Source organism: Delphinapterus leucas, chromosome 5 (assembly GCF_059928025.1).
Source record: "Delphinapterus leucas isolate spDelLeu-1000000601 "Yukka" chromosome 5, BTC_Dleu_Yukka2, whole genome shotgun sequence".
NCBI lineage: Eukaryota > Metazoa > Chordata > Mammalia > Artiodactyla > Monodontidae > Delphinapterus > Delphinapterus leucas.
Genome location: NC_143133.1, coordinates 9,678,924 through 9,699,770, shown reverse-complemented (window position 1 = coordinate 9,699,770; position 20,847 = coordinate 9,678,924). Strand labels below are relative to the sequence as shown.

Genomic DNA, 20,847 nt, shown 5'->3' with positions numbered 1-20,847 from the left:
GTCTAGAGATGAAGAGAACACTCTAGCTTATCAGAGTGGTCCCCAAATGCCACCACAAGTGTCCTTATAAGAGAGAACCAGAAGGAGATTAGACACGAACACAAAGCAGAAGGTGATGTGGAGACAGAGGTACTGATTGGGGTGATGACGCCAAAAGCCAAAGGATGCCAGCAGCCACCAGAGTCTAGAAGGGACAAGGACTGGGTTCTCTCCCAGAGTCTCCAGAGATAGCATGGCCTTTGACATCTTGGTTTTGGAATCCTGGCCTCTAAACTATGAGAGAATAAATTCATTTTAAGCCACCCTGGTTTTAGTCATTTGATACAACAGCCCTGGAAAACTCAAATCTCATCACCTGGCTGTTTTCTTCTGCAAAGGCCTGGACATTTTCCTTCTCTTTTACATTCTTCTGAGTGTCAAGTGTCCAGCTAGGTAAGGTTCAGGTATGTTGACAAATTAAAATCCTTTCAATCTTTTCTTTATTTTCCCTACCTTGAAGAAGTCTGAGACTAAAATCTGAGACACAAGTTTTTCTGTTGGAATAGGGAGTGAAGTAGCCAAAATTAAGTTCTTGGTCTGAAGTTATTCAGACATGACAATTTTAGGAAAATAGGGACTCCCTATGACAGACCTCGTTGTGATATTTATCTGACTTAGAGTTTGGGGCAAATGCATCATCTAATAGTATGTGCATCATGGTATTTACTATCTTTATTCTGTATCTATTTCCTACATTTTCTTATAAGTTGGGATGATTATTTCCGTGCAGTATTTAGATATTGTTATATCTTCTGGCCAATTATTAAATAAGAATATTTAATCATAAATACATAAATTTGTTCCTATTTCAAAATAAAATTTTGAAATTGCATATTTATAAAAGGTATTATTATGATTCCTGTTGGTATTATTACTAAAGATGGCAAAGCAAGCTTTTTTTCAAAATTCTGCTAGTAATCTAGCTGTCAGTTTAAGTTGGGAAAAACAAAAGAACAAACAAACTAGACAAACGAAAAGCCCTGTTCAAAAGAATCTCTCAGGGATGTGATAAAGCATTATTTTATGTGCCACTGAAATTGTGTATTATAAAAGAAAAGCAAACTCTTAAAGACCGGTGCTCAGAGCCAAAAGGGAAGGCACACACACATACACAGAGAGAGAAAGAGAGAGAGAAAGATCTCACACCTACAGCGGGTCAGTATGTTGATACATCTGAGGGCCCTGAAGTAGTTAGTACTTGATTCAAGGCAGAAGTGGAGTTTCTCCACTCTTCATCTTCAAGTAAAGACAGATGGTCTTTCATAATGGACCTTGCTCTGACAATGGGAATAAATGACTATGATATCTGAACACTTTCAAGGAGACCCAGAGATTCAGTATGCAAAGTCTTTCATTTTATCATTGGAAGTGCAGCCTTGGATTATTACTGACAGCAACAACGCAGTTAAAGTAAAGGTCATGCAGACTATTGACAATAATAAATTTTAAGATTTGTTATCTTTTTGCTGACGCCTTCTCTGAGTCATTTCTCAAAAAAATAAATAAAATAAAAGATAAAGAAAAGGAAAAAAAAGAAATAAGTACTACTTTGTCCTGGTGTAGTTTAAAACATATGCATTTTCCAGATTATTTCTGAATAAATACCAAAACAACTGTAGTTTTTAAAATGTGTTAAAAACTACTCTCTAAATTCCTAAAGAAGTTTATCAAATTTTATAAAAACTGGTAGTATAATGTAAATGAACTTAGTAAATCTCTGTATTTTGATAACTGTTGACTGTATATAGTAGGAAGTTTATTTTTTATTATATATGCTAGAGGTTAATAGGTCCTCCATTTTTTGAGTGTTTATTTTAATTATTTATTAAATATTTCTTCTCTCAAGAACAACAAAATATAGTTTTCAAATTCAGTGCTAAACTGTTGTTGAAGTATTCATAGTTAAACTGTTTGGAGACTTAGAAAATGATTTATTTATTTTCTTTTAAATCAAAACTTGCCTTCTTAGTGTAGCAATATATTTCTATCAACAAAATTATCTATTTCTAAAATTATACTTCATGATAAACTTTAAGAATTTATTTTTATGGCTACAATTTTCTCCCTCATTTGCATTGCCCTTTGCTTTTCACTTTTAATTTACCAGTTCTTTCATTTCTCCATTCTTACAATGCATATATTTTATGATTTACTGAAATATAGAAAAATTAGTTTGGCTTAAGGTTTATTTATTTATTTGAAAGAATATCTTAGAGATATTTTAAAGAATATCTTGGAGAAAGTAAACTTTCTGATTATATAACCTTTTCTATTTGCTTTAGTTCCCTCGATGCACAATTATTGGCACTCCCACAGGGAAAACTGTCAGAACTATTGTTTATACATAGGGTCTGAATTGTGGCCATGAAAATCATGTAACAGGACAAGCATCTGGGGAGCTCCAGTGATCTCATTATTTAATTTATATTCCTTTGGCACAATCACAATTGAAGAATATAAAGGAAAACTTTCCAAGAAGAGGTTCATTTCTAGCAGGGACACAGATTAATAATAATAATCTCTGATCTCAAATTGGCAAAGCCCTTCAAGAGTAGTAGTAGATCCAAATGCATCTCCACTGTGTAGATTCCAAGTACACAGAGCAACTGGGTAATGTATTCTGGAAGTACAGGATGTACATTTTAACAATCTGTTGCCACTTAGGTTTAGACAGTGACAGAAAACACTTTAATATCTCATTGTAATTTAAGAAACATATATTAATTATCTACAGGGTGGTTGGCACAGTGTCATTTACTTTGGGGAAGGAAAAGTCTGCACTGTAGTAATTGTAAAATTATTTACATACCTAGATTTCCTTAGCTTTACAGATACTGTGAATATAAGCATATTACTTGATTTATTTATAAAAACATGGCAATAGAAATTTAGAAATGTTTTATATTAATAATTATGGATACTATTAACAAGCAGAGAGTTTGCACTAATGTAAAAATTTTCTATTAAAAGTTGTATAACAGATTATGGTTCCTGGTATGGAATGGATGTTCTATATTACTAATTGATTGTATATAATTTAATGACTGTACAAAAAAACCATAAATATGGCAAAAAGTAATATTAAAAATAAATTATTATTTTAATAATAAACTTGTGTTCAGCACTTCTTACATATAAGAGCATTGTCAGTTCTTTATATGTATTAAATTATTGAACTATCTCCAAAATGTATGCACCGAGTGATTATTATTTTCTATTCTAAATAAGAATAAATGACCGCAAAAGACCCTGAATTGCCAAAGCAATCTTGAGAAAAAGAACAAAGCTGGAGGTGTCATGCTCCCAGACTTCATACCATACTACAAACTACAGTAATTGAAATAGCATGGTACCAGTACAAAAACAGACACATAGGTCAGTGGAACAGGACAGAGAGCCCAGAAATAAACCCACACAGTCTCGGACATTAATCTATGACAAAACAGGTAAGAGTATACAATGAAGAAAAGAGAGTCTCTTCAATAAGTGATGCTGAGATCACTGGGCGGCTACATGTAAAAGTCTGACATTTCCTCACACCACAAACAAAAATAAACTCAAAATGGATTAAGACCTAAATGTAAGACCTGAAACCATATAACTCCTTGAACAGAACATAGGCAGACACTCTCTGAGATAAAACGTAACAATACTTTTATGGATCTGCCTCCTAAGGCAAAAGAAATAAAAGCAAAAGTAAACAAATGGGACCTAATTAAACTTAAAAGTTTTGCACACAGGAAATATGTAAACAGCACATACAATTCAATATCAAAACAGCAAACAACCCAACTGCAAACTGGGCAGAAGACCTGAACAGACATTTTTTCAAAGAAGATATACAGATGGCCAACAGGTACAAGAAAAAATGCTCAACATTGCTAATCATCAAAGAAATGCAAATCAAAACCACAATGAGGTATCACCTCACATCTGTCAGAATGGCTATCATCAGAAAGTCTAAAAATAATAAATATTGGTGAGGTTGTAGAAAAGGGGAACACTTGTATACTATTGGTGTAATGGTAAATTGGTGCAGTCAACTGTGGAAAACAGTATGTAGGTTCCTCAAAAAACTAAAAATTGACTTACCATATGGTCCACCAATACCACTGCTGGATATGTATCCAAAAACAACAACAAAAAAAGAAAAACACTAATTTGAAAAGATACATGCACCCCAATGTTCATAGCAGCATAATTTACAATAGCCAAGATATGGAAGCAAGCCAAGTGTCCATCAACAATGAATAGATAAAGAAGGTGTGATATATATATATATATATATATATATATATATATAATGAAATATTACTCAGCCTTAAAAAAGAATGAAATTCTGCTATTTGCAACAAGGATGGACCTAGAGAGTGTTATGCTTAGTGAAATATATCAGAAAGAGGAAGACAAATACTCTATATTATCACTTATATGTGGAATCTAGAAAATAAAACAAATGAATGTATATAAGAAAACAGAAACAGACTCAGATACAGAGAACAACAAATGGTTACCAGTGGAAGAGGGATGGGGGGAGGGGCAAGATAGGGGTATGGGATTAAGAGATACAAACTACTATGTGTAAAATAGACAAGCAACAAGGTTATATTGTACAACACAGGAAATATAGCCACTATTTTGTAATAACTTTAAATGGAGTATAATCTATAAAAATATTAAATCATTATGTTGTACACCTGAAACTAATATAATATTGTAAATCAACTATACTTCATTTAAAAAATAAAAACTAAAATCAACACTTTGACTTGTATAAATCAATCAGTTAATCAATCAATGGAGGCACAAAGATAAACTTGGCCAAATTTACAGAGATATGAGGGGCAGAGCCAGGATTCATAGCCTGGCAACTTGAAATATTTTGGAGCTTAGATACTTAACTTTTCAGTTCTATGTTGCTTCATCAATTAAGGCATGGTATTTTAGTTGATAAATTGACATTTCAAAATGACTGATGAGAAGGTTGGTGACACTGTTGAATGCATACAGAATGGCATCAAAGCCAAGGCACTGCTTGCAGCCAGATTTTAAGGTGTTTTTTGCCTCTCTACTTACTCTCTGTGTTCTGTTGGTTAAGTCAGCTCCTGCGAGCATCAGTTTCCTCATTAATATAATGAGGGGGCTGATAACTCCTCGTAGCCTCATAATGAGGATTGAAGTGTAGGGAATGCCTGGTTACTAACCTATTGGTAAACACAGTTGCTGTTTTGTTAAAATTTAAAGTTGCAGATTAATGTTGAAATAATTTGTTTATTGCAACTATATGGACATATTTTCTAAAATACAACTCTTGGAGCTGCAAACCTTAGAATTTTAGCATGAGAATTCATATTTTATTTTACTCTAAAACTTCCTTGCATTGTTATACTTTTCATTTCAAGAAGTTTTGTCCCTATTTAGGGCTGAAGCTTTCTTTATGTACATGACACAAGCAAGGATCACACTTTTTTAGCTATAAAGTCTAGATATATCAAGTTCTAGTGAATCAATGGGAACCACTCTTTCCTGACCACAACACTTCATAAACAATTAACTAGGAGGAATAATAACACATGCGTGCACACACACACGCACACACACACACACACTCGAGTCTATTTTATCTTACAGTAGTCTGGCACATCAAAATGTTCTAATTCCAGATTTCTAATTTTAAACAGGAAATGTGTCAATGAAGTTATTCATTTTACATGCCCATGTCAAGGGGTCAGGGAAATTCTATTTGATTTATTCAGTTATCACTTACTGAATACTGAGATATGACTCACTTGGTTCTTCTCCATAGAGTATTCATCATTATTTTAATGCAGGTGGTAAGGTGGGTTATTAGCAACGATAAAGATAATAATAATGATGATATACTATTTACTTAGTATTTGCTATTTGTAAAGGATGTCAATTAATTCTAACAAAAATCTTGTGAGTTAAGTACCATTATTACGTTTTCACAGATGGGGAAATTGAGAGTTAAAGCAGTTTAATGTTTAATGTCCTATCCAAAACTAGTATCCATATGTCCACTGTCATCAATATCTGTTAATTAATTTGACAGATACTAGCTAACCAGCATGTTTAGTTTTTCTTTTGTCATACTATTGTTATTTTCTATTTTCCCTCAGTAAGAGAAAATAATGGTTTGGGGGTTACAGAAAAACTATAAGCTATTCAGCATCACCATTCCAATCTTATACTATATTTACTAAAAATCTGGGTTCTTTTGCCCCATATCCCTCCATATCATAAGCTAATTCACACACGTGATTTAAACTGATGCTGTATATTATCCCTAGAAGTTGGGGGTTCCCTTCCAATTGTATGCCTGTGTTGTGTAGCTACAATTTCACATATTTTTTATCCAATAACTGCATACTTAATAAGAGTTTTAAGTGTGAGGAAATAATTTTCAAGTTTCTTGGAAACGCAGAGGGCAATTGCTTTATGCACTGCTGCATTTCTGAAGATGAAACAAACTTCTGTTCATTAATTCTTCTAGCACCTGAATGTTTTGTTCAGTAATTCTCCTAGCACCGTTTTCCCAAAAGTCAATGGTTTAATCACTTTTTAACAAGTCCTGGAAGATTCATTTTCAGATGTTACTAATCCTGGGAATAAAATGTATTCTAAATTATTGATTGAAAGATGTGAAGCAAGGCATGTATCACCTAATTCCAAAGAAACAGCAGAAAAGGAATGGCTCTGGGAAGTAGGTCTAGCATTCATTTCCTGGTTGCACAACATGTATTGAGAACACACGATGCTTCAAGGTTCCTAAGTTTATAGTTCAGCCCAAAAGGTGGAGTTATTTTGCATCATGACATGCCCATTCTTGAGATGTTAATGTTTCATGCCTTCACCAACAGGAATAAATCTTGTTTATTAGCATTTAGTTGTTGGTTGATGGGTTGATTAGTTAGATTTCCTGTGTTATTTTGCTGTTTGTGGTGGTGTTGTCATGGGTATTTTCCATATTCATGACTGTCTCTCATCTTTTGAATAATCTTTTCAATATTTGGAGAAATTCCTAAGTATTCAATCTGACATGCTCCTCACATAGAAAAGTCAGAGCTAAGTATCCATTCTCCTTCACAGTAAAATCATGCCTATGTGACTCCATTTCCCAATCAGAACACCTGCATAAGAATTTAATTCAGAAGTGACCAATGTGATGAAATAGGCTTTTATAGGACATTCACTTTTGCTGGCAAAGTGAGGGGCAGAATATCAACACTCAGTGGTAGCAGAGTTATCTGTAGTGACCACAAATTCTCAGTGTTAGCAAACCTGGTTCCAGCAAAGGGACCATATCAATGCTAGCAGCAATAGCAGGTGCAGTAAAGCATTGATTCCTCCAAACTTCCAAGCAGTTCTGAAAATTGCTTACTATCATTTAATAAATCAACTTACTGATTAAACTATCCAGACTTGATTTGTGGATTTTACTTTTGTTCTAAGAACCCTAGGTGGTTTTGTTTGTATATATATGCTTGCTTTTAAGAATAAGAGAAGTTGAGTAGAATAGTTTCTGAGTTGTATGTTTGGGACTGATAACATACATGGAAAGAAAGCTCCCAGGATATAAAATTTGGGGCACATGATTGTCTTCCCTTAAAATTTTGTAAGCATTGATTACTTTCTTTCTAGCATTTTTATTGTCCCCAGTTGATGAAGACAACAAAAATGTGACCAGGAAGTGTGTTATCATTTAGACTCTCTCATTAATTTTGCTGTTGAATGCAGTGTGACTTTCAACTTAAATGCTTATATATTATTTTTAAACCAGTAAATTCACGGCTTTTTTTTTGGCCATGCCATGCAGCATGCAGGATCTAGCAGGATCTTAGTTCCCTGACCAGGGATTGAACCTGCGCCCCCTGCATTGAAAGCATGGAGTCTTAACCACCAGTGAACTCCCCACAGCTATGTTTTATATGATAATTTTCCAAAAATTTGTCAGGTTTCTCTGTCAAAAACACTTTTATATTCTTATATTGGATTTCGATTCTCTGTCCTCAACTATAACTGCTCTTTCCAATTTTTTCATCCTCTCATATCTTTTCTCTTCATTCTGGAAAAGAACACTAAGTTGGTTATCAACATCACTGATATGTTTTTCCACATCATAATATCTTATTTTAAATATATCCAATATGAATTTTATTATGATCATCAAAATAGGATATAATTTAAAATGTTTATATTTGTTGATATACCTTATGACAGATATAAGTTCTAGCTTCTACTGAAATATTTATATTAATTCATATAATAAGATCTTTTAGCTGAAAGCATATAATATTATGTGTAAATATGGCATACAAATGCTATAGTATGTCTCATTTATGACAAACATAATAAAGAGAAAAAATCCAGAATATTGGTTTTAGTGCCAAGATAAATGCACTACTTAATTTTGCTAGGAGTTCTATGATGATCCTGAAGATCTGACTCTCTGGACAAAAAAAGAAAAAAAAAAATCAGGGTCCAACAAGAGGCCCTGACCTACATTCATTCTAAGATTCATCAGAAGCATCATAATCACCGTTTCTGCCTCAGAGAAGTGGGATTTAATCATATACTTTCAGAAATATGTCTGCACGGAGTAGCTTATAATTAGGGTCAAGGTTTGAGGAAGAAGTTTCTTGTATCATTTTTTAATATTTTGATAGTCTTTAGGAATAGCCTTCTATTTTAAAGTCTGTATGGTATTACTACCTAACTAAATCAGTTGAGTACAGCTAGGAAAGACATTAGAAATTCCAGTCAATGGTGACAGGTGTAAGTTTACTTCATGATCTAAGGCTTAACAGGAGATAATTATCTATCTATGCATTTTTGCTATCTGCAATCTTTTCCCCTCAATCTCCATTTTAGCTTTGTTTTTGGCTTTTTAATCAGGCGTTCTGCGCTTCCTGTACCCATTTAATATATGACATTACTTTTCATGTCCTATCAAGGATGCTAAACTGTCTAAAATACTATATTTTTAGAGTAGATCACTTCAGTGAGGCTCTCTCCTCTGAATTCTTGGAATTCATTCATTCTCTTTCACTATTTCATTTAATAAATATTTGTCAAGCACCTATTAGGTGTCAGACACTCTTATAAGTGCAGAGAAGAGAACAGTGAACAAAACAGAAAAGGATTCTGTTCTCATTGAGCATATAATCTAGTCAGCAAAATCACTATTAACAGAGAAATAAATAAATAAGTCATAGTTCAGAGGTCATAGGTACTATAAAGAAAAATATTGCAGGATAATAGGAAATTGAGTGACTCAGTGTGTGTGCGTGTGTGTAGGGGAGGGGCATCTCAGATAGATGTTGTTATTATTAATATTGTTATTCATGTTTTCCTATCATTAAAAAGGGAGGTGGATGTCCAAATCCTGTCAACTTTGGCAAATAATTGCATAAAGTTACAGATTGTATTATACATAATTCCCAGCCCAATTTCCAACATATATCTGCCATTTATTTGATGAGTGTTTTCATCTGTTGATGTGGGTCTTCTCCCATTTACATTAAATGTGTCTAACAGCCTTAACAGATGGAGAGCAAATACAGAAAAGAGTCCTATTAGGGTTTACCATGCTTTCCTTTCCCCTCCTCAATTAGTACTCTAGTCACAAGAATCAGTCTCAGCTTTCAAGTCATTTTCAATAATTCTTTTCCCTCCCTTGTTCCACTTTTTTGAAATTATAATATCTGAAGAGATAAAGAATGAGACATAGTATTAGGGGTCGGGGCAGGGGGCATGGGAAACTGAAACACTGCCTAAAATTTAGCATGCAGTCAGTAGAAGGATGGCTATTCAGTTTTCTGCTTTGTTGAGATTTTGTTTCTGATCCAGGAATTAGAGAAAGAGGGAAGGAATAAAGGTCTTTCTATCTACTTTCTGGCAGGCAGGCACACTAGCAGCATCGTACTATATCATGTATTTAATCCACTCCCCTTAGCTTTGTAGTTAATGGAAATTCCTCTCATATTCTAACAATAAGTTGACAGTGAGTCCCAGTTCACAGTGGTGTGCAATTTCATCTTAAGTCTCTTCCTAACTACTTTAGTGAAAAGGTAGAGGAGGCTGCTTCAGGCCTACTAGCCAGATGACATTTTAAACTGGAAATGAAAGTCGAGGTGTTTGAGTTTCCAATATATATGTGAATTCTGTGTAAGAAGTGATTTGTTCCACAGCAAAACAGATATGCTATCCTTTGACCACATAGAAGAAGCTGAAGAATGAAAGCTAAATAAATAGGACATGTATCTGCTAAATTTCCATTGTGATCTCCATTACTTTCTCTTTCTTTAACCTGTGTATCATTTATATCATTTATAACCTATTTCTAATGCACCCTTCAAGTCAATTATCATGTTAAAGACATAAAAACGTTACTGAATAAAAGAGAAGTTACTTGATATCTTTAATATGGTGGTATTTTTCCAGGAAATTATTATGTGGAAGAATTGGATCTTTTTTTAAATTAAAATGTAAAAATCATACACAAAACATTTGTGCAGTTTCCTATGCTAACAAAGGCATTTTCTTGAAGCACTGTTCCAGGCACTACATATAAGAGTAAATAAAACAGATAACTACTGCCTGCAAGGAGCTTACATTTTCCATTTTGTCTGTTAAATTTTCACTCAATTTGTTAAATTTTCATTCATCCTTCAAGTTTTGTGTCCCAGGCCATTTTTCACGACCTACTAGTTCTTAAAAGTAAGCTCTTTGAAGATGAAAACCAAATTTATAGCTTTTAAAGCTCCTGATTTAGTTCCTCAATATGTGCTTATTGAATAGAGTCAAATTTAACTATACTGATATGCCTTCAACAGAAAATGGCATTTTGAGTGTCCTTGTATTTGCCCCTTAAGAGGAGTTTCTCTTTTTATGATATTTGTTTGAAATAAATAATTGTAATTATTAAATAGGAAATATCTGTTTCGAGTTATCCATTATTAGAGGTTAAATTTTTCATAAATGTTAAAACATTACAAAACTTTGTCGAGTAATACTAGGAAGTCAGCTCATGAATTCTAATGAATCTGAGAAATATTTGAATAATTCATAAGTATATTCAAAATACATACACACACACACACACACACACAGAGACACACACACACAGACACACATCTTCTGATTAGCAGGTGATAACATCAATGTCCAGAACAAAAGTTAAGTTTATGGAACTTACAAACTTGTGGAACTCAGTACCATATTAATATAAAAAGTGATAGAGGTGCTAATAGAAAAAATCAACAGCATTACATGACTTTTGGAACTTTATTTCACATTTCTTAAATTAAATCACAAAAGAAGCCAGTATTCATAATTGGGTGTATATTTTCATAATGCCTCAATTTCAGTGTGTGAGAATTGAGTGTTTTCTTCTTAGCAACTGAATTTTTTTCTAAAGTGAAGAAGTTTGTTTTTTGCTCTGTTAATAAACTGAGGCACAGATGTGTGGTCAAACTCCACAATGTAAACAAGTTCTTAGGCTGAATTATCAAATTCAGGTTTGTTTCCTCTTATCACTTCATTTTCTTTATCTTGACTAATAGTGCCGACTCTTGTATTTTATGCATTTTCAAGCTCTTTTCTATCCATTTTGGAAGAAAGCAATGTGTCAGTCATTAACTAGACAGGGAAAAAAGGTAAAATATAAACTTCAGGTAATTGTGTTTTTTAGTGAACTGACATTTTACAAAACACATTATTTGACAAGGGTAGGATTAATAAACATAAGAATTATGTATTCCAAAAAAGTAGTCAGAGTTAAATGTGGAAACAGTTATATCATTAAGCCATACCATGCCATATAGCTAAAAAGATCAAAATAGTTTATCAGTTTCAGGCTTTTATTAGGGAGAAACATGAAGTAATACTCTTAAATATAAATCTATAATTTAACAAATTTCACAAGTAAAACTTAACAAATATCCGCATGCAAATTTAATTTTGCTAGAGTAATATTTGACATAGTATCAATAAGATCATACTAAATAAAAGTTTCCTCTAGTAGCAGACCTTGCTTGGATATAAATCCTATAATTTAAGGATAATATTATTATAATTCAATAATACAGGAAAAAAATAAAGAGTTGTCCCAAAAGTAATCCTGGGGACTGGACATTATCATGTTTGTTTAGTGGAGTATGGACGTCAAGAATTGCCCCAATGTGACACTATATGGACAGTATAAAGAAAGGTACTTCCTGTTATATACATATGCATGAGAAGGTATTCAGAAGAGGCATGTGCTAGAACTGGGTAGTTGAGGACCTCCCAGCTGAGGGTCTCCAAATGCATTTGAGAAAGGTAAGGTGTTGTTGATCTTCTAAGGCGTAAAATAAAATTAACAAAGAGGCAAACAATGGAAACTAATTCCATCACATTATTTCTCTTCTTGCAGGTCATGGGGGCGGGAGGGTTTAACTGTGATACCAGTTAAACAGTGAGACTAGAACATATAGGATAGTTGCCAGTAGCACCAGTGAAATGGTCAATTAGCAAAGACCAAAGCACATGGGGTGTATTAGCCAGAGTTCTCCAGAGAAACAGAACCTAAGAGATGCATGTATACATATACGGAGAAACTTAAGGAATTGGCTCATGTGACTCTGGAGGCTGGCAAGTCCAAAACCTACAGGGTGTGCTAGCTAGAAACCTAGGAAGAGTCAGTGTTGCAGTTCAGTTCTGAAAACTGTCTGCTGGTAGAACTCCTTCTTGCTCTGGGAAGATCAGTCTTGTGTTCTATTCAGGCCGTCAACTGATTGAATGAGGCCCATCCACATTATGGAGGGCATTCTGCCTTATTCAAAGTCCAGTGATGTAAATGTTAATCTCATCCAAAACACCCTTATAGAAACATCCAGAGTAACATCTGACCACATGTCTGGGCACCTTGCCCCAGCCAAGTTGACATATACAATTAAACATTATACCGGGCCAGTCCTGGACAGAATGAACCATTTACTTCAAGAAATTTTAAGCCCTATTTCTTACATTTCTTCTTTCAGCAGGACAATAAATGGTTTGAAGTGAGAGACCAAAAAAGGAATCCACAAGAGCTCAAGTTCTAGTGACTCAGCCGATGACCGCAAAGTCCAAAGTTAATGAGTCTGACTGGCGAGTAGGTACATTTGTCATTGTTGTTTTTACTATTATACGTCTAGGCTGATGTATTTACCATACACTAAAAAGTCAGAACTTACAAAAATTATTGTAGGGCAATTGGCTGTCACCCTAGAAAGTAAAATATAATTCTATGCTATTACAACAACATACATAAATTTGTTTCGGTCATATTAAAAATTTAAACTGAACATAAATTCTTTAAATTTACATTAGAAATGTAGAGCAGAATCTTTATAAACTTAGGTAAGGATTCCTTAAGCAAAATACAAAAGTACTAACCATAAATGGAAACTGTATAAATTTGACTACCATGCAATGATTATGCAATGTCAAAAGAAACTCTAAACTAAATAAAAAATACAACCCACAGACTTAGAGATAATTATAGAAAGATTGCAGACTCAAAGATCTGTAAGCAGATTATAAAAATAATTCTCAAATAATAGAAGAACAAATAACTCCAATAAAAGAAAAAAGGCTTGAAAAGACCATTCACAGAAGTGGAAATATGAAATAAAGGTGAAAAGGTGTCAAACTCAGTATTAATCAGGAAGAAAAACTAATTTGAAACAATACTATTATTCCATTTCATATCCATCAGATTCAAGCTGGTATGTACCATAATTTAAGAAGGATAATAAATATGGGAACTCTCATTTACTGCTGTTGGGACTGCACATCATTATGTCCACTTTGGGAAGAAATTTAGCACCAACTAGTATAGTTGGAGATGTACATACAAAAGTTGAGTTGATATTTCCACTTAAAACTATATATCTTTCACTAAAACTCTTGTACATGTACACAAGAAGATGTATACAGAAATTTTTACTGTATCATTATTTGTAATAGAAAAACATATTGGAAATATGTTTATCAGCAAGAGAATATATAAATACCTATGTGCGTATGTATGAATAACACATTGGTATGTGTGTTTTCCTTTGTACCCATGTACATAAAGTTAAACTAACCACATCATTTCATGGCACTATGATCAGGAAGTATATGATTAATTTTGTTTTATTTGATTGTATATTAATTTTTGCCTTTTTTCTGATATTTCTTTTTATTATTTATTATTTGTGACTCAAAATGGCCCCTAATGATTCCTACCAACTGTTGTGTAGTCCCCTGCCACATCTACCAGGGTAGGGCTGTGTGACCTAGAGAATATTGCAGAAGTAATGTTATGTTAACTTCTGATGTTGTCTTACAAGACCTTGGGGTTTACATCTTGCTCCCTTTCTTTCTGAATTCACTTGCACTGGGGACAGCCAGATGCCATGTCTTGAGGACATTCAAGCAAGCCCCGTGAGGATGCACATATGGTAAGAAATTGAGGTCACCAGCCAACAGCCATGTGCTACGCAAGCCATTCTGGAAGCTGGTCCTCTAATCCCAGTTAAGCCTTTAGATGCCTGTAGGGCTGACCCACCTTTTGACTGCAACAAGAGAAATCCTGAACCAGAATCACCCTACTAAGCCATTCCTGGATTCCTGACCCTCAGAAACTGTGAAGTAAAAATCATTATTGCTTTAAGTCTCTAAGCTTTGGAGTTATTTGTTAAGAAGCAATATATCACTAATACTTTCCTTTTCGCCTTAGTCACTCATGCTAATGTGTTTGACATTGATTTTTTGTGAGTATATATCCTTGAAAGATATATAATTTTGCTTTTTGTGCATGTATTTTTAATTTATAAAAATGCCGTTGTGCTACAGATGCCATTCTGTTTCCTTTTACCACAACGTGTTTTTAAGACCTACCAATTTTGCTTATAATTAGCATTATTTTTCTCTAAATACAGAAAAGCATCCTGTAGTATGAATTCTTCATAACTCATCTTGCTCCATATCCCCTTAGAGACCTGTGACTAGTTTTCTCAAAGGTATATACCTTGAAAGGGATTGTTGGGTCATAGAGTACACTCTTTCCATTTTCTTTTTGAAGACTTGCTTCATTGCCTCCCATCTCTTCACTATCCCATAAATATATATATATATATATATTTAATTTACTGTTTTATTGGGTAATATATTCATATAGGGCAACATTTAAAAGTCTGCATTGTGGCTATTTCCTTCAGCTTCACATTTCTTTTCCCCATAAGGAAGATAATGCCATTAGTTCCTTTTGAGTCCTCTTAAAATGATGTTTGTATCCACAAGCAAGTACAGATTCTTTACATTTTTACCCAAATAGTAGCACGTTAAACACATTGTTCCATACTGCACTATTTTTTTTTTTTTTACTATGTAGTTTATCTTGAAGAACTTTCTACTTTAGAACATAAACAACCTATTCTTTGATACAGGTACATAGTGTATCATTTTGGATTTTATCATAATTATTTAACAATGTCTTTATAGATGGATTAGATTAATTCTCATTTTTTGAACTTTCAAATAATCCTGAAAAGAATCATCTTAAACAGAAAAAATCATTTTATACATGTGCAAGGTTATCCATAAAATATATGTTTAGAAATATATTTCTGGGTCAAAGGGTGTGTATTTATAATTAAAAGAGATTAATATTTAAATAGCTCCCTATAAAAGTTGTATTAATTTACAAATATATATCAAAGGGTCAATGTTTGAGTTTACTAATTCCTCATTACCTTCCCTTGCCAAAGTGTGAATTCAAACTTTTGTTTTGTTTGCTTAATGTGTGTGTTTATGTAATGCACGCAAATATTGAAATGTATATATTTGAAAGGTTTATATGCACATATTCAAAATTTAGGAAGTATAGAAGGTAAATGGGGAAAAGTAGATTTAGCTCACATCACTTACTCATTCACACAGTAATTTCTCCTGTGGCAGCCATACTTGTCAGCTACATACACATAAAAGTTTGGGTATATAGATTAATTCCTCTAATTTGGACGTATTTGTACTTCTTTCGTGTTGCAGGAACTGGAATGAGAAAGCTCTTGCCAAGGTGTTATTTTAAAAAGAGGCACCAGATTTCTGCATAACCATTTATATTAGGAATATATTCCTTTATTATCTCAACGTTCAGCCTCAGGCAAACACCATGATATATGTGGATCTTAACAAAGTGATATACTTTTTTTTTAAATTGAGGTATAGTTGCTTTACAATGTTGTGTTAGTTTCTGTTGTACAATGAAGTGAATCAGCTATATGTATACATATATCCCCTGTCTCTTGGACCTCCCCCCGACCCCCCATCCCATCCATCTAGGTCATCACAGAGCACGGAGCTGAGCTCCCTGCGCTATACAGCAGGTTCCCACTAGCTATCTGTTTTACACATGGCAGTGCACATACGTCAATTCCAATCTCCCACACCCCTTCCCCCTGCCCAGTGTGTCCACACGTTCCCTACGTCTGCGTCTCTATTCCTGCCCTGCAAATAGGTTCATCTGTACCATTTTTCTGGAGTAATGGGTTCTACACTACTCACTACTGCTGGTCATAATGTTTGAGCCTGCTCAGATCCAGCCGGCATGCTGCACGGCAGTCATCCTGGGATCGTCCCCTGCAGAGCATCTATCATCTCTGTCCAACCAATGAAAGGCGAGAAGAGACATGCACACAGGATGTCTTAAGTGTCTTGTCCCAGAATTTCTGAACATAACCTTTGTTTGCTTTCTACTGTAGAAAATGTACTTACATGGTCACATCTAATTTCTAATTTCAAAACTAAACACAATTTAGTTTTGAATATGTTTCTTTATTATGTGCCCACATGTGAGCCATATTTTTGTCCTTTATTGTTATATTGTTGTTGTTAAGCTGTTTACTATGAAAAGTGAGAACAGATTGAAGAGCAGAAGTTGTCTTTGTCACGTTTTAGAGTTTTAGCTTTCACATTTATATCTATAATCCACACAGAATGTACATCTAGCTGTGGTGTGAGAAGATATCTGTCTTTTATTTTCCTTCTAAGGGATGAATTTTCTCAGTTTAATGCTGCTGTTCTTGACCTACATATTTCCATATATATGTGGAACCATTCCTTCAGTTTTCTAATATGTTCCTTTGTTTTCTTTATCCCTGTGCTAATATTATACTATATATCTTTTTACATATTTTGTAAAGCAATTTTCTCAATATAATTCTTCTTTTAATTGTTGTTAATTTAAGAACTTACGTCAAAGATTTATAAAAGATTTTTGAATTTTACACACCCACAACTACAGACACAAACACCTATTAAAATTTTTATTAGAATCCCTTTAAGTGGAACAAATTATGAAGTGTTAATAATCATGACATAGATGTATCCTTTTCATAAATATGATATCCCATCCATTTATACATGGTCATTTTCATATATTTTAATAAAACATTTAAATTTTTCCCATAACTTTTATATATGCTCTATTAGTAGTTTGACACTTTATCATTTTTTGATAATTGTATGCAATGTCTTTGTTTCTATTATGTATTCTAATAAGTATTTGCTACTGTAAAGGAAAAATAACAATGCACTCTACCATCTGTGGCTGCCATCATATTAAGTAATAAGTTCAGGATCTTAAATACTAATTTTAGAATATTTTAATGTTACCTTTGGGTGAGAGGAGAATGATGCTAGGGAAGTTTGCAAAAGAATTTCCAACCATATGTAAAATGTCTTATTTCTTTATAAATTTAAACAATTTAGCCAAATTACTATATTCATTAAATTATCATCCATATGTTACTATTTGTCTAATATATCTTCAATAATGTGTTCTTAAAAGTGGAAGAGTAATATTTTAGTTTACATGAGGGTTTAAGGAAGAGTAATATTTTAGTTTACATGAGGGTTTAAAAGTGTATCATTCATAATAATAGTTTAAAATGAAGTAAATTATTATATCCCTTTCTGAATTTTTGTATATGTTTTCTATTATATAGGTTCTACATTGAAGGGTATAAATAAGGCTACTTATGCATTTGCAGTGTCACAAATGTGGTAACTATAGTTGAATGAAATTTAACCTTAGAGGTAAACATACCTGGTTCTAGTTTTTTTTTTTTTTGGAACTCAGTGCTTTGTATTTACAAAAGAAAAATAATAAAGGAAAAATCTGAAGCTAATCAGCTGGAGACACGGGGCAAAGGTGGGAATCTGGGGAAAAGGGTAGGGTCCTCTGCAGGGAGAGAAGGGGAAGGGCTCCGACACCAAGGAAGCCTGAGGGTCCCAGCCTCTAGGGGCTTCCCCAGGGCCAGCCCCGGCGCCCCCCCCCCCCCCCGCAGAGGCTCAGATCGAGGGGCCAGGAGCTGAGTCAACCACAGCCCCCTCTGGTTTTTCCAGGAGCCTGAGTTCCCAGCTCCAGGGGTCTGGGATGGCAGGGGAAACTGAGGCCAGAGAGAGCCCATGGGTCCTGCCACCACTTCTCACTGTGGCATGATCTTGGCAGCCTCGGCCGGAATAAGGGCAATAAGGTCCCGGTTGATGAGGAAGACGAATCGCAGGCTGGCAATCTCCACCACGGAGTTGTTGCTAAGGCGCCATTTGGAGCCACACAGCACAGGTCGTCCATCGATGTAGATGGGCCGCCGGCCCTCACTGGCAATGAAGTCACCATCTTTTTTCCAGCTTGATGACACCTTGCTTCCGGGAGATCTTCCAGGCCGGACCCTCCAGAGACAGGTCCACGTCAATCTGGTTACCCTCGGTTGCTCTGCCTAGGGTGATCTTTCTCAAGCACCTCAGGCACCGCACCATGCGGCCCCGCAGCACTGCCAGGGTCTGGCTGTCAAAGTCTGGAGAGCTCATGCCTGTGATGCTATCTACTAGCACCTGCCACTTATGCAGTTCCTGTTCCAGCTGCCGAATCTCTCGTTTCTGGAGCCGGTCAGCCACCATCAGCTCATGGTCTAGGACTTCATCTCACATGTCCTTGAGCTTTACTGTCGTCAATCAAGTCCTCTGCATCCGAGAAGTTCAGCACTTGGTCCCCCTTGGGCAGCGGCTGCACTGTCTGGTCCTCCAACAGGTAATACTGCTTCATGAGCTGCCAGTGGGCCTGTAGAGTCTTGGTAGTAGGGGCCAGGTAGAAGGCATCAGGGCGTCTGTGCAGCAGGTCCTGGAAGTCTCCAAGGTGGGCTGGCTGGCCGATCTCGCTTTGCTCAGCAGCTGCTCTTCAGCCTTGCTAAACAGGGCCTTGCTCTGGATGGCGGCAACGGCCTCTGAGTGCAGCAGTGCGTCTCATGGCCTGGCAGGCCAGCTTGGAGATGACAGGATCGTAGAGCAGGGCGTACCGGTGCTGCTGGGTGAAGCGGCGGCTGAACTTCACGCCCAGGTGGACAGATGTCAGGTCATTGGTCTGCAACACGGCATCGATGAGCAGGAGGTCGTCCGCAGGCTTCCAGCAGCCCAGATCCTTCATCACCTGGAGTGGCTGTTTGCTCTTCTTCACCCACTTGGTGAGTCCAGGGGCTGGGGCTGGGCTGGGTGGCACAGGGACGATGGGGGCCTTGGACACCTTCTCCTTCTCACTGGAGGAGGGAGGGTTCACTCCCCGAACAGTGCCCTGGTTCCACCCCACTGGCCCCCTTCTCCCGGGTAGAGGACTTAGCCAGGCTGCTTTCCACCAGCTCATCATCAAACTTCTTTCTCTTGGTGAACCTGGAGGTGCTTCTCCGTTTAGGGACGGTGCCAAAGCCTGTGAGGATGCCCGCTTCTGCCAGTGCCATCCTCATCCTCTGAGCGGCTGGCAGTGCCTGATGCCATCAGGGGTGAACCTCGCAGTCCCTGAGAATCTTTGTAGATCCTCTTACAGTCCGAAAGCCACTTGATCCAAACCACAGGGCTAGAAGGAAGGGTCCCACAGGTTCATCCAAGGATTCTGACCAGGTGAACTTAGAGGCTGAGAGGAGACTCATTCCTAGGCTGCCGGCTCCAACAATTTCTCCACGGCGATGACGGCAGCAGCCGCAGGGCCAAAGCCGGCTTCCTTGAGATTCGTCTACTTCCCTGGTTCTAGTTTTGACTGCACTGTTGTTTCCATGTAACCATGCCCAAATTCTTTAACTCTACATGGCTTGACTTAGTAAATTAGAAATAACAACATGTTTGCTTTATTTCAATGAATTTATCTAACAATAATATGGTACAACATATATAATTTCTGTGTCTATAATAATAAACTGTACAAAGTAAAATTAATGTAATATTGGTACTTTGCAGAGCTCAGTTCAGTAAACATTTATTGAGTGCATGCTATGTCCCAGGGACAGAATTTGGGATAACAACAACAACAAAATCGTAAAAGGAGTAAGTATGTGTTTTGGCTTAAGGTGCTTACATTCAAATCCTTTTAAAAGTTTTGGGGTGAGTGTTCCATTAAGAACACCTATTCATGGTTTCTAGAGCCTTAATCTTACAATCCTTCTCATGTTGACAAATGATTTTGTGAGTCTGTTAGCATGAAAAGTTCTTATTAAAATTAAAAACAACAGATTTGTATATTACTATTTTAGCAAAAGATGTTGGTATTCCTAAAAATTGAAACAAGACATTCAGTAAACTTACCTATTATGTGAAATAAATTTTATCTGATGGTGGGAAAAATCTAAAATACTATAGTAATCACTTAACTCATGACTTATATCATTCTTCCCCCTCCTTGGTTGAGTGTCTTTTCTCTGCACACAAGGTCAACATAACAGTGGTCAGCTA

General features: G+C 35.6%; 1 pseudogene; it reads right to left on the bottom strand.

The window, feature by feature from the left end:
• Positions 1–17,854: 17,854 nt before the first annotated feature.
• On the bottom strand, positions 17,855–19,914 carry LOC111165905 (microspherule protein 1 pseudogene; annotated as a pseudogene).
• Between the last annotated feature and the right edge of the window lie 933 nt (positions 19,915–20,847).